The sequence below is a fragment of the Tamandua tetradactyla genome, chromosome 25, assembly GCF_023851605.1.
Source record: "Tamandua tetradactyla isolate mTamTet1 chromosome 25, mTamTet1.pri, whole genome shotgun sequence".
Lineage (NCBI taxonomy): Eukaryota > Metazoa > Chordata > Mammalia > Pilosa > Myrmecophagidae > Tamandua > Tamandua tetradactyla.
Window position 1 is genome coordinate 18927025 of NC_135351.1, and position 13729 is coordinate 18940753.

The following is a 13729-nucleotide window of genomic DNA, read 5'->3' on the forward strand; positions in this document are numbered from 1 at the left end:
GGCCCTCCTTTAGACTATGGCCTCTGACTTCCCAGGAAACTTACTAATATCACTTGGGTTCAAATCACCATTGTTTCTTTCTTTTTTTATTTTTAGATGGCCAGGAAGTAATTTGTTGGTAGGCACAATCTGGGGGTGGGGGGGGGGGGAGTGAGGGGGTGGTGCTGGCAACGCCCTCATGAGTACACAGTGCTACTTGTCCAAGGGGCCACAACTGGGGACGCATTTTAATCCCACATAAATAAGCTATTTTCAAATTGATTTTTCTTTCTGCAAAAAGCTCTTATCCATTTTGTCATAAGGTTTTTATTCTAATTAAAGCTCGTTATTAAAAAATATAGTTTCAATCTTTATGCCATTAGGTAGGAAAAGGACCAAAAATCAAATAGCTTTCAATGTCACAAAAGAAAATGAATTCTTCAAACTGGAAGATGCTTTGGACAGAGATTGCTACCATCTGGATGAGGTGCTTCTCAGCTACCATGTCTTCAAACACATCAACATTAAACTTGGTAAATTTAGCCCACTTTCTTTAGATATGGATTTTCTGGCAGCCAGGAAAGTTGAACTTGTCCCTATGTAGAGCCTCAATCATATGCTCCTTGTTTTGAAGGTTGGTGCAAACAGACATGATGACTTGGCCAAGGTCTACCCTGGCTGCCATACCCTGGGGCCTTCCAAAGGCACCTTGCATATCTGTGTGGAACCTAGACTTGGACCACACAAGTTCAGACAGGAACATCAACAGGAAAGAGTGGTCTCCGGGTTCCTTTAGGGCAATCCATGCCAGCAATAGGCTGTGTCCACCAGCAAGAAGGTAGCTATCTGCTGCCATTGTATACTGGGGTCCCCGTGGGAAAGGATGTTGGTTTCTTAGCTCAATTCACTGCAGATAGAACACTGTCGTTCTTGCTGGGATTTTTAAAACAGGTTACTAACTGGTCTCCCTAAAGGTATGGGATTTTGGATTAAAAAAAAAAAAGTGGAAGAGAGTGGGTCTCAAAGACTGGCTCTGTTACTAGTTTTTTGACTTTAAATTATTTTCCATCTTTGAGGTTTAACCACTTTTAAAATTGTAAACATAGTGATGTCTATCTCATAGGGTTCTAGAAAGGATTTAAGGCAGCTTATAAGTAAGGCTCTATTAAACACACTTACACTAAATAGGGAGAGACACACACACATAAACATACCCAGCAAACACAGACATACATCACGTGTGTGCACACACACACTCGATACACCAATTTTTGCGTAAATTTAAAATAGGTGGAGAAGATGAGAGGAAAACAAAGGTGGGAGCAAATAATAAAGACAGAAACGAGAAGACAAATAAGAGTGGGATACAAACTTGTCTTTAATTAGAGTAGCTAGAAAAAAAAAAAAAAGGAAAACCTATTCTATAGAGCAATTCCCAGTGCCCACAATATAAAAAGGAACTGGTTATCCAAAAGATTTACCAAATAGCATTGGTACTAAGACCAGGCAGAAATTTTTTCCACCCAAAGAAGGCAGCATGTGACGAAATGAGCAATGTCATTGACTGCAATACTACAGTAGACATAATGAAGTGCTTGATAGGGCTATTTTTGATAATATTTGATGGCATCACACCAAATAAAAAAAAAAATGTAGAAGTTGCTTCCAAAGTGTTCTAGGTATCTTGCTGTTCTAGTTTGCTAGCTGCTGGAATGCAACATACCAGAAACAGAATGGCTTTTAAAAAGGGGATTTTAATAAGTTGCTAGTTTACAGTTCTAAGGCCGAGAAAATGTCCCTATTAAAACAATTTCTATAGAAATGTGCAATCTAAGGCATCCTAGGAAAGATACCTTGGTTTAAGAAGGCTGGTGATGTTCAGGGTTTCTCTCTTCGCTGGAAGGGCACATGGAGAAGTCTGCTAGCTTTCTCTTCCGGTTTCTTGTTTCATGAAGGTCCCCGGGAGGCATTTTTCTTCTTCATCTCTGAAAGTCACCAGCTGGTGGACTCTCTGCTTCGTGGTTCTGTGGCATTCTCTGTTCTTTCAGAATCTCGTGGCTTTCTTGTTCTCCACCTTTTTCCAAAGTACTTCTTTTAAAGGATTTCAGTAAAACCAATCAAGACCCACCTGGAATAGATGGAGACCCATCTCCACCTAATCAAGTTTATTACCCACACTTGACTGAGTCACAATATCATGGAGATAAGCTAATTAAAGTTTCCAATATACAGTACTGAATAAGGATTAGAAGAAACTGTTACTTCCACAAGGTTGATTAGGATTAAAACATGGATTTTTCGAGGGTACATAAACCTTTTCAAACTGGCACACTTGCACTCTGAAAATCTGGTTTGCCCATATGGAAGCGTACACGGACCTTGTATACTCCAAGGGATCTTTCCTGAGCTAAATGAGTTAAGGTACATCAACAAGCTTTATAAACAACAAGGTGCTATAGAACTGTGCATGGTAGCTCTTCTGGTACCTTTGGTACTTACCAGAAATTTAGCTTGTGTCCATCTTATTTGTGAATCGGTCATGATTGCAGAGCAACTTTTATCCTGTAAAGTTAGTTCTCCAGGCTGAAAGGGTATTCATTTTAGGAATATTTTCATTTTAATAAGCAGCTCTTGAAGATCCCAAACCCTTAAAGGGCTAAAGGAACGAGTCTTTATTGAGGACACTTTGCTCACACTGACATGAGGGGTACAGAAGAAATTACTTCTTTCTGGCATCTAGTCATCTACAAAAGTGGTCATTGACTGTTTCATACACAGCCGCTTCTCGAGGTAAAAGCTTTCATTGACTCTGCATCTTCCAAGACAACTGTTGCTAATAGAATGTTCTTACTGCTGTATCCTGAATGATTCCAAGGGTGGTTTTGCCTTGAATAGACCTTACTCTGTTCCCAATAGCAACAATCATTTACAACAAGACCTGATGGGAATGAGCGATTTTCAAATTGATTTTTCTTTCTGTAAAAAGCTCTTATCCATTTTGTCATAAAGTTTTTTTTTCCTAATTAAAGCTCGTTATTAAAAAATATAGTTTCAATCTTTATACCATTAGGTAGGAAAATGACCAAAAATCAAATAGCTTTCAGTGTCACAAAAGAAAATGAATTCTTCAAACTGGAAGATGCTTTGGACAGAGATTGCTACCTAGCAAGCCAGTCAATACCCCTGTGTATCATCCCATGGGTGCATGATAAACAGGAATGGGGACTGACACACCAGCCAGTTATAAGGAAAGGATCACAGTGGCCAAATATGGAGTTCCCATTTCTTTTGTTAGCCTTTAGACTCAGTTGATGGTGATGACAAGGGCTACTCTCAAAACCCATCTTTAAAAATAACAAACAGCTGATCCCTTAGTTACCTAAGATTGGTAGAGCTTAGGTGCTCAGCTGGAGTTCATGAATATGAGCAATGACAAAAGCAATAACACAAATATGCTCTCTATATACTTCCATAAAAAGAGGGGTTTCGTAGGGACTCAGTGTGTCTCTCTCAAGGAAGGGTGTTTTTTGAATCAGTTTGTTTTTATCCATTTTACCTGGGGAAGTTATTCTTCACAAAGAGAGACTGGGCATCACTGAGTAAGAGCTTGCAAAACCATTGAGTAGAAATAATTCATTTATTGACTAAAATATGTCTGACAAAGTCACTGGCACTGTGGGGATATTAACCAGTTCAGGAAAGAGAGTGAGGTTGCAAGTAGTGATCAAATTAATGGCCAGCTGGGAGGCTGCTGAGTGTTCAAGACGACACTCCTGGATGGGAAGAAGATGCATCAGTTCAAGTCCAAGCAAGAGATAGGGACCACACAGTAATTTTTTTTCTGACACCTAGTCATCTACATAAGTGGTTATTGACTGTTTCATGCACAGCCACTTCTCTAGGGGGGGAGATTAAAAGGCTAAATTTAATAAAGATTTATTTTTTAATTTTCAAATTTTTGGAAAAGGTATCTGTTTTACAAGGTAAAAACTTTCCTTGACTCTGCATCTTCAAAATAAATTCTTTTGGATGAGTTATTAAGGCATGATGGAGAGTAATTATAAACATGTGAAGATAACTCTAAGGGGTGCCCTAGAGCTGAGGGAGTATGGTAGGCTGAATTATGTACTCCAACAATAGACATGTTTTAAATCTTAATCCACATTGCTGTGGGTGCGGATTAATTTATAAATGGGACCTTTTGAAGATGTTATTTTTAGTTAAGGTATGGCCCAACTGAATCAGGATGGGCCTTTCTCCATATTACTGCAGGCCTTATAAAGAGAAGCCAGAAGAAGTCAGTGGAAACCAGAAGCACAGACACAAGAGTGAGAGATCATCATGTGACCAGTGACAGAGATGTAAACCAAAAACCCTGAGAATTATACGAAGCCAGCACCAGAAAACGTGACAGACTTTGGAAAGAAAGCATACTGTTCCTGATGTCTTGATTTTGGATTTCTGGTCTTCTAAGCCATGAGCCAATAAATTTCTATTGCTATGCCAACTCATTGTGTGGTATTTGTCATAGAAGCCTGGAAAATTAAGACAGGGAGAATATCTAAGAAAGGGCAAGCTTGGAAGGGGGCCTGTTCTAGTTTGCTAGCTGCCAGAATGCAATATACCAGAAACAGAACGGCTTTTAAAAACGGGAATTTAATAAGTTGCTAATTTACACTTCTAAGGCCGAGAAAATGTCCCAATTAAAACAAGTCTATAGAAATGTCCTATCTAAGGCACCCAGGGAAGATACCTTGGTTCAAGAAGAAGCCCGATGAAATTCAGGGTTTCTCTCTCAAGTGAGAAGGTACATGGCCAGCATAGTCAGGGTTCCTCTCTCATCTGGAAAGGAACGTGGCGAACATGGTATCATCTGCTAGCTTCCTCTCCTGGCTTCCTGTTTCATGAAGTTCCCTAGAAAGTGTTTTCCTTCTTCATCTTCAAAGGTCCCTGGCTGGTTGGACTCTGCTTCTCGTGGCTATGTCATTCTGTTCTCTCAGAATCTTCCACATTCTCCAAAATGTTTCCTCTTTTATAGGATTCTAGTAAACTAATCAAGACCCACCCGAATGGGTGGAGACATGTCTCCACCTAATCCAGTTTAACAACCACTCTTGATTAAGTCACATCTCCAGGGGGGATGATCTAATTACAGTTTCAAACATACAGTACTGAATAGGGATTAGAAGAAACAGCTGCCTTTACAAAATGGAATTAGGATTAAAACATGGTTTTTCTAGGGTACATACATCCTTTCAAATTGGCACAGGGCCCCTTACCAAGTCTGAGATTCAGACCTCATTGGAGAAGGTGTGGTTGAAGCCCACTGAATGGTGGCGAAGTTCACTGGGTGGCCATGGCTAGAGCTTGTCCTTCATCACCAGGCAAGAAGGGAACAATCCTTGGGGGCTCAGGTGAGTGGAGAGGTGGGCAGGCCTACAAGAGGAAGCCAGGATGCCACCTATGAGCACAAGGCCTAAGTCATTTGGTGTCCACATCAGGAGATCCCTGGACAAAGTCACTAAGGGATTACCTACTTCAGAAGTGTGGCTGGGCAGAACATCACCAGTTGTCCTGGTGCACACATATCAACAAAAGACCATGCTATAGGAACCAGAAAAAAAAAAACCATAGCAACTGGAACTAGGAAGAGATGCCTCCTTCCACCTGCAGTGTCCCTGCAGTATCCTCTCCTGACAAAGCTTACATTGTTGTGCTGGTTTGAAATTGCCATGCACCCCAGAAAACCATGCTGTTTAATACTCACTCAGTATTTCTGGGTGGGACCTTTTTGACTGTTTCCATGGGGATATGACCTACCCAGTTGTGGATGGTAACTTTTGATGATATAGTTTCCATGGAGACGTGTCTCCACCCATTCAAAGTGGGGTTGCTTACTGAAGCACTTTAAGAGGGAGCCATTTTGGAAAAAGCTTTAGTGCCAACAGAGCCACATAGCCAGAGACCTTTGGAGGTGCAGAAGGAAAACGCCCTCGGAAAGTCTTATGAAATGAGGAGAGAAAGCTAGCAGATGTCACCATGTGCCTGCCCAGCTGACACAGGTGTTCTGAAAGGTATCAGCCTTTCTTAAGTGAAGGTTGCCTCTTGCTGGTGTCTTCATTTGGACATTTTCATGACTTTAGAATTGTAAATTTGCAACTTAATAAATTCCCTTTTAAAAAGCTGTTTCATTTCTGGTATATTGAATTCCAGCAGCTTTAAGAAATTAAAACAATTGTGTCCTCAGTAAAGGAGAAAAACTTGAAGGGTGTAGTCAATTATTGCAGAGAAGGTATTGAAGGGTGGATGTGGGGCTGAGAGGCAACAATCTGATACCTGGCTCAGGAGGATATTGTCATTTATGGTGATACAGAACATCTTTTAAAAGCAGTGAGAGGGTCACAAAGAAAGAGGGTTGGCAGTCATATGCCAAAGGAATTTGTCCTTAGTACTGATATTCAAATGCTAAGATTTGTAGAACACTGGTGTATATAGATGATGAGACAGACAGTAATGATGCGCCATGGGTAAAATTGCGCAACCAATCTATAGGTTTAACTAATTGCCTGCCAAATAATTAATTTCATTCCCATTAGCATTAAGTAAGTGGGCTCCACCATGTGCATTGTCAATGTCAAAAAAAATAAAATTAGTCAAGTCAATGAAGAAGGCAGGTTAGTAGTTAGGGATCAGGTAGAAGGAAAAATGGGTTGATCTTTCAGTTTTCAAACATTTGACGGAGAATCCATCAGATAGCTAAACTTTAGTAGCAGTTAAATAGGTTCCTGCACCTTGGGAGGGTTGTAAGGGAGGTGGGGCTCAGAGATGGCTCTGACAACTGGTGCTGAAAAGGTCTGAGAACCAAAAACAGAAGCTTATAATGCCACTTCCTATGGCCACATGAACGTGGTCCACACTCAACACATTTGCAAACTCTCTTAGACGTTTGTCTTCACCTAAGTTCACCTGGATAGAAATGCTAGAAGGGGAAGGTGGGTGGCCAAATGAGGTGGCTCAGGCCTGGTCCTCACATTCTGAGGAACCGCTGGGCCCTCACGCTTCTGTGTGTTGACTCAGGCTCTTCATCTTGGTACGCTGTTTCTGGCCCACAGGGGGACATAGAGTTGGATGTTACTGTGCCATTAAAAGGTGTTGTAAATTTTGAAATGCACTTAAAAAAATGAAAATCAATAGAACAAGTTACCATGGGGGTTCATAAGGAAAATAGCCAGTGGAAAAGTGCAGTTGCTTAGGCCTCAGTGTGCCTTTGTTTGGGAGCAGAAAAACCACCAAATGCACCTTTTATTAATTATAATAGGCCACAGTTACTTTGTCAGAAAATAGCACATCTCACAAGTGTGCCTTTTTTCAATTATGTAATCAGTTAAATTCATATCCCAATTTTAGAAAGATGTGATGAGTACCACAGAAATGATGATTTAGGTTGGCCCTACAAGCCATAAAGTGATGGGAATTTGTTGTAATTACTTAATATAATCAACTTAGGTAGCTGATTTCAAACTCCCAAATTGTGCATGTGTTTATACATTTGGGTTGTCCAGACTACTAAATAATTTCCGACTCTTCATAAAGCATTACCGTGCAAAGCAGATATGACCCGAATGAATAAAAATGTTATTAAAACTTGGTTTACCAGAGGTTATCTTGTACGAGGACTAGTTGTACATTTTAAAAAGAATTCATTATTTGTCCATTAACAGTTGCCAAGAGGATGAAGAAAATCTTTTGTGTATGTGCATGTGAGTGACATCCTGTAAATGGATTTTACAGTGACATTTTGTTGAATAACAGAGTGATGTGATAGACAGTGAAGCCAAGTGGAAACCTGGGGGTCCTCCATATATGAATTGCATTTACAAGGTAATTATGTTTGGAAGCCTTTCTGCTTTGGGATTTTATTAAGCCCTGTGGGGGTCTCTCAGAATAAGTTATAATTTGATAAAAGTCCCGGGTATTTCTCTCCTGAGACAAGAGAACCCCACAGCAGTGAGTTGTGACATTGAACTTACTGAACAGGCCAACAGGCAGTGGAGACTTCGCTGGAGAAGGCAGGAAGAGTTGAGAAAGAGGGTTTTGGAGTAAGTTTGAGTTTTCACAGTTCTCGCATATACCTTGCCATATTTAAGCCTCACAACAAACCTGTGAGGATGTGGAAAGCAGGAATTGTCATTTCTATTTCATGGGTAAAGAGAAGCTCAGAAAGGTCAAAGGAGTTATTTGCCCAAGCTCACACAGCTAATATGGAACACAGCTGGGATTTGACACCAGATCTTCTAACCACAAATGCTGTATTCTTTCCACCTCCTCATATTGACTCATTTCTGCCAAGTTTCCACTCAAGTTCTCTTTTGGTTAAATCCATGGATGAAAAGCACGGGAACTAATGGTGAATGGGGTGATGTAGTTCAGTTTATAAGATAAATGTCCCCCTTGTTTGCTACATAATAGTAATAGATGCCACACATTTTCATTAAAAAGTTAATAAAGTTGTCTGAAGAATTCTTTATAAATCATAGTTAAAATAGATTAAATAACAATTAGGAGGGCACTTGATCAGACCTCGAAACCAAATAAGCTTTGGTTATATTTCTAAGGAAGTGCTAAGTAAATAAAAGAGACACTGTCTTGCTCTAAATTAGCATACAAAGTCAAAATTTAACCGAAACTGTTCCTGGAAAATAAAGTGTCCATGTCACATACATGTGAGGCATTTTGTTTAGATTTTCATGAGATGGAGAGGGAATGGAGACATAGGAAAGCATTTGTTAATTATTTCTAGTTTGTTTCAAGAAAGAGAGGTTTTAGGAATTGTGGTAGGAAATAACATCTTGGGTATAAATGAAAAACACTGGCTTGGATTGTAGCTGGAAATGATTCATCGCTTCAGTGGCTAGTGATCATTCAGTGACCTGGACAAGTCATTTGATGTATTTTGTCATAAAGGGCAAACAGGAAACTCAAAGCCCTGGTCCTGCTCACACCACCATTATAACCATCACAAGTAAGATGATTTATTGAATGTTTCCTATATACCAGGCTGTGCCATTCACTTTACATGAAGGAACCTGTTTAAGTCTCCAGAACCATCATCCTATGAGGGAATCAATATTATTCTCACCATCCTATAGCACAAACAGTTGATTTTGTAACATTAAGGCAGATGGCCTATGATTTTTTTTGGAGGTGATTCAGCTTTTTATCACATATAGTGTTTGTGACCTGTCTCCAAGTATGTGGCAAAGGATTTGATATTTTCTTTAGAAGGTAATTTAAAAGTATAAGCTTATTTGATCGATTTCCAGTTGGAGAGTACAGGAATGATTACGGAATCTTAAGAAAGTGGCGAATTCTTCTCTGGAAGTCATTTTTAAAAAGGAGCCCAGATTTTATAAGAGGCTAGAGATGATCCTAGAATTGAATCACCAGCAATTTCATGTCTCTTCAAAGACCTATTATTCTTTGGTTCCATAATATTCTATTCAAGATTAAAATCCAGAGTGAAAGGTGCTTCCGTTTTAGTGTAGTAAATCAATTCTAAGCTGTTTTCTTGATGACTTCACATAGCATAAAATTTCTCAAGTTGAGGCTGGTTGTGAGGAGAACCTGGCCAAAGAGATCTAGATGTAGTTGGGTGAGGGCAACCTGGGAATTCAAGGACAGTTTGGACAAGTCCAGATCAGGCAGCCAGAGGTTGTGATACACTCAGAAGTGATCTACCACCAATGCTGGCAAGACTTGAGCCAACAGTTTCAAAATGGCAAACAAGAGTTGGAACAGAGAAATTCTCTGAAGCAACAAAAGGGTGAGAACAAGACATTTTCAAAGTTCCTATAGCTTCTATAAGGACAGAGAGGAAACAGTTTTGAATGTCAAGGAGTCAAACACGTGGTTTTTAAAAGTGATTTCCTAAATACAATCATGCCCAAGTAAGGTAAAACCCTATTTGCTTTTGATTTTTTGACATCCTTCATTTCCTCATGAATTAGTTGGATGAAATTGTTTTTAAAAAAAGTTAATGTGGTTTTCTTTTACATGACTTCTAAGCATTTCAATTATATGCCACTAGATGTCTGGAGACATTGTATGGCACAGCCTTGAAACAATAGTTGGTACTCTTTAGACAAATCTTGTGAAGAATGTCAACATGTGAAAAGTTTCACTGTTCTGTATGAGGTGAGTTGAAGGATTAGACAATGTATAGGTTTTTTCTGCCCTCAAAGTCTCCCTGAGGCCCCTGGGGCACCTTCTAGGAACTCCTTGAACTCTGAGGAGAATAATTTGAAAATGACTTCCTTGAAGAAAGAACTTCTATTTGTTTTTGGTAGTCTGGAGAAATGATTGAAAATTGTCTGTGTCGTTGCCCTTAGAATTTGTAGAGACTTGTCTCACATTTCATATGCCCAAAGGTACAATACATGCATAAGTATGGATGAGCAGTTTTTGCATAAACTATTAAAGCAAGTAATGATTAATGTCTAGATTAGGGAAAATGCTCAATCTCTTCTGGACTCTCAAACCCATCCACCTCCTTTATAGATCAAAGGGACATTCTGGGATTATCTGGTTGAGAGGCAGAGGACAGAAAGGATTTCTGGCTTCCATGATTTTATTGAAAGTTCAGTTATGTGATGTTAACTGAGTCAGGTTTACAAAAAAGAAGGGATTCAAACATATTTACACTTAATTTCAGGAAGAAAAGAAGAATATCTTAGAAATGGCTATACTTGAACTTCTATATAGAAACCATCTCTTGAGTCGAATTTCACTGGCCTACACAATCTTAGAATGTGTAATTCATAAAACTTACATAATTTGTATGCTTATATAAAGGATGTGTTACTACTATATAAGGTATATAATTTATTATCCAAGTCAATAAAAATTCCTTAATTATAATTTATTTATTTTTTAGACAAGTGATCAGCAGATAGAGTATAAATTACAAATGTTTACATACTTCTTGTATCACAGCCAAATTGAGGTATGTAAGGAACATTTAGGGAAATGCTCTTTTACTTTCAATTTTTTAACTTTGAAAATGATTGTGGGCCACCTTTTGAATTTTTCATTCTTTAATATCTTCCTATATCAGCCACATCAATATAATATTGGTAACATTTAAAAATCTGTAGATATGGCTATACCAGGTGTGATTCCTCCATTTTGAATTTCTTCTTTCTTTTTCATAGTCTGATCAATACAGTAATATGATTATAAGGGATTATTAATACCAACCAATGGCCTCATCATATATTATTACTACATCAGAAACATCTGAAGTTGTTTAATCATATCACAAAGATCACAGAAAAAGTTGATTTACTGCATTCAAAAAGACTGGTAAGAGATTGGTTTGCTCTCTGAATAACTTATAGACTCTCCGAGCTTCAGTTTCTTTGTAGCTATAAAATGGGGTTAATAATATTGTCCTTCTAAAGTTATTATGAGGATTAAATGAAATAAGGTACATAAAAATGCCATAAACTCAAAGTACGATAAAAATGAATGATGGAAACATAAAAGCAGAGGCACAGGAGATGAGTTAGATTACAACCACACACAAAAGCCTGTTCAACGTTGGGTCTCACCGAGTCGCCTTTTATGGCCAGGTTTTAGATACCCTACTGAAAATGTGTGTGCGATTGCTATGGTTCCCACTTTTTGAATACAGCTCCTATGTCTTATGCATTCTCAGATGAGCAGCCTCAGGGAGGGAGTACTACAAATACCTAAAAACTAAAACGTAGTCCTCGACAAAGCATCCAAGGTTTTACAAGCTTTGTGCAATACTGTGCTCGGCTCTGACAGAAATAGAACAAGCCATGAGCCAATTTCTTTTAACTCTTCCCTAAGGAAACACAATAAGTCCTCTCATGAGATTTTTACAAGTTGCCTGTCAGCTTTAGTGTTTCTTCCTCTCCTTTTGTCTGGCAAAATCAATGTCTTGGTCCACAAAGCAAAAATCTATTATTGACTTAATGCCAAAGCTTCTGGTTTCTAATTTTCAAGCAACCAAGATAGAATATGCTGGGCTCTTCCTAGGAGACTACAAAAAATGGCATAAGGTATAAGTAGAAATGAACCAGCTATACTGTCCTAGATGAATTCAATATCAAGGATTTTAAAAATCTGAATTGTCATTTAGTATGATATGGTGATTCTCAAAGGAAATAAGTGACTAGGTAGACCAGTTACCTTCTAGCTGCTTGTTGCCATTACTGAGCCTCTATCTTTCCAGGAAAGCTTTCTCCTGCCCTCTCTGCCTGATCAAATCCTAATCATATTTCAAGACCCTATCTGGTTCCACCTACTAGAACCATTTGAATCTAGCATGACCTCTTGCTCCTTAGAATGTCCATCATACTTATGAGTCTTGATCATGTGCTACTTTTGTCAGTTTACCTCTTAGGTGTACATGCACTAGCTGTTCAATTAAGTCACAAGTTCCTTGGGGGCAGGAATAAAATATATTATGCAATGTTCACTGTATGTGTACTGTAAATAACTTTTAAATAAAATGGGTTTAATTGACAGAAAAGTTTCAAAGCTGGAAAACATTTTTCTTGGCAGCTAACCATCAAATTCCAATCAGAATTCTGCCATTTGGGATGTCAGAATGTTTCTAAGCACTTGACTTGGTCGTTAGAATACAGACCGCTTCCCCCAAGATGACAGAAGTTACTGCTGAAGATCAGAAACTCGAAGAAGCAGTCAATTAATTTTCTTTGGTTTCAGAAAAGGAATTGAGAAATCAGCCTTGTTTTGCTTACATATTGAAAGGCTGTGGTACTTCACTACGAGTACAGTACTGAATTATAGCCATTGACTTTACATAGTGTGAATTTGGGATTCCTCGCTCTTCCTGTTTTTCCCCAGTCCCTTCCTACTTTCTGGTCTATTTTCTATAGCCTTACTTACCACTTCCCATTTTAGGCTGATTTCCTTGTGTTGGGGGTAAACTATGATGATTGATTCAGCTGTCCAATGTGGGAACATCGGTTGATTTTTTTGATGCCTGTCTTTAGTGTGTAATTTGGGAAGTTTCTACTTTAGGCCATTTTCCTCATTGATCTGATGATGTAATCCCAGAATCGGAGAGCTGGAAGGGGTTGGTTTTGTAGCTAGTCCTGCCTGTCCTGTGCAGCTCTCTGCCTATCAGGTATTCTGTGAAAGACATGGAAGACAACTACAGTAATCGTATTTGACATATAATTTAAGTCCCTCAAAATTCAGAAAAATCCAATAAACATATAGCATTTTACAGGCTTACAGAATGAGAGTCCTGGAAGGCAAAGACATTCTTCAAGGATTATGTTTTTCTTGTACAATACTTTCTTCCTAACTCCTTCCTAAAATGTGGTACTCTGTTTTATCCTTCAACTTTTCTAAGGAAGAAAAATTTACTACATTCTCTTGGCCTTGATTAAATGCTTGACAGCCCTTAAAATCAGAAAGTTATGTGAAACCTAAACTCTTTATGTCTGGTCTCACTTTTTGTTTTAACTAGAGCCTGGAATATCAATTACCTGTGCATTGGATTCAGCCCATTTGCTGGGAGCTCTAGGGATTTAAACATTCTGGCATGGGCCATTTGGTTGACCTCCTCTCTGGGAATAAGCAGACGTTCTACCCATACCTCCTGTCTTCCACTGTAGGGGTCACCTGCTCTACTCTGCTCTCTCTCCCCCATTCCCTTATCCTTTCCATCTTGCTCTTTCCTCTCTGTGTG

The 13729-nt window shown here is 38.9% G+C and overlaps 1 non-coding gene across 1 annotated transcript; it reads right to left on the reverse strand.

Moving 5' to 3' along the window:
* Positions 1-753: 753 nt before the first annotated feature.
* LOC143669434 (small nucleolar RNA SNORA70) lies at positions 754-892 on the reverse strand. Its single transcript, XR_013168941.1, has one exon. It is a non-coding gene; the product is annotated as a small nucleolar RNA SNORA70 (small nucleolar RNA).
* Between the last annotated feature and the right edge of the window lie 12837 nt (positions 893-13729).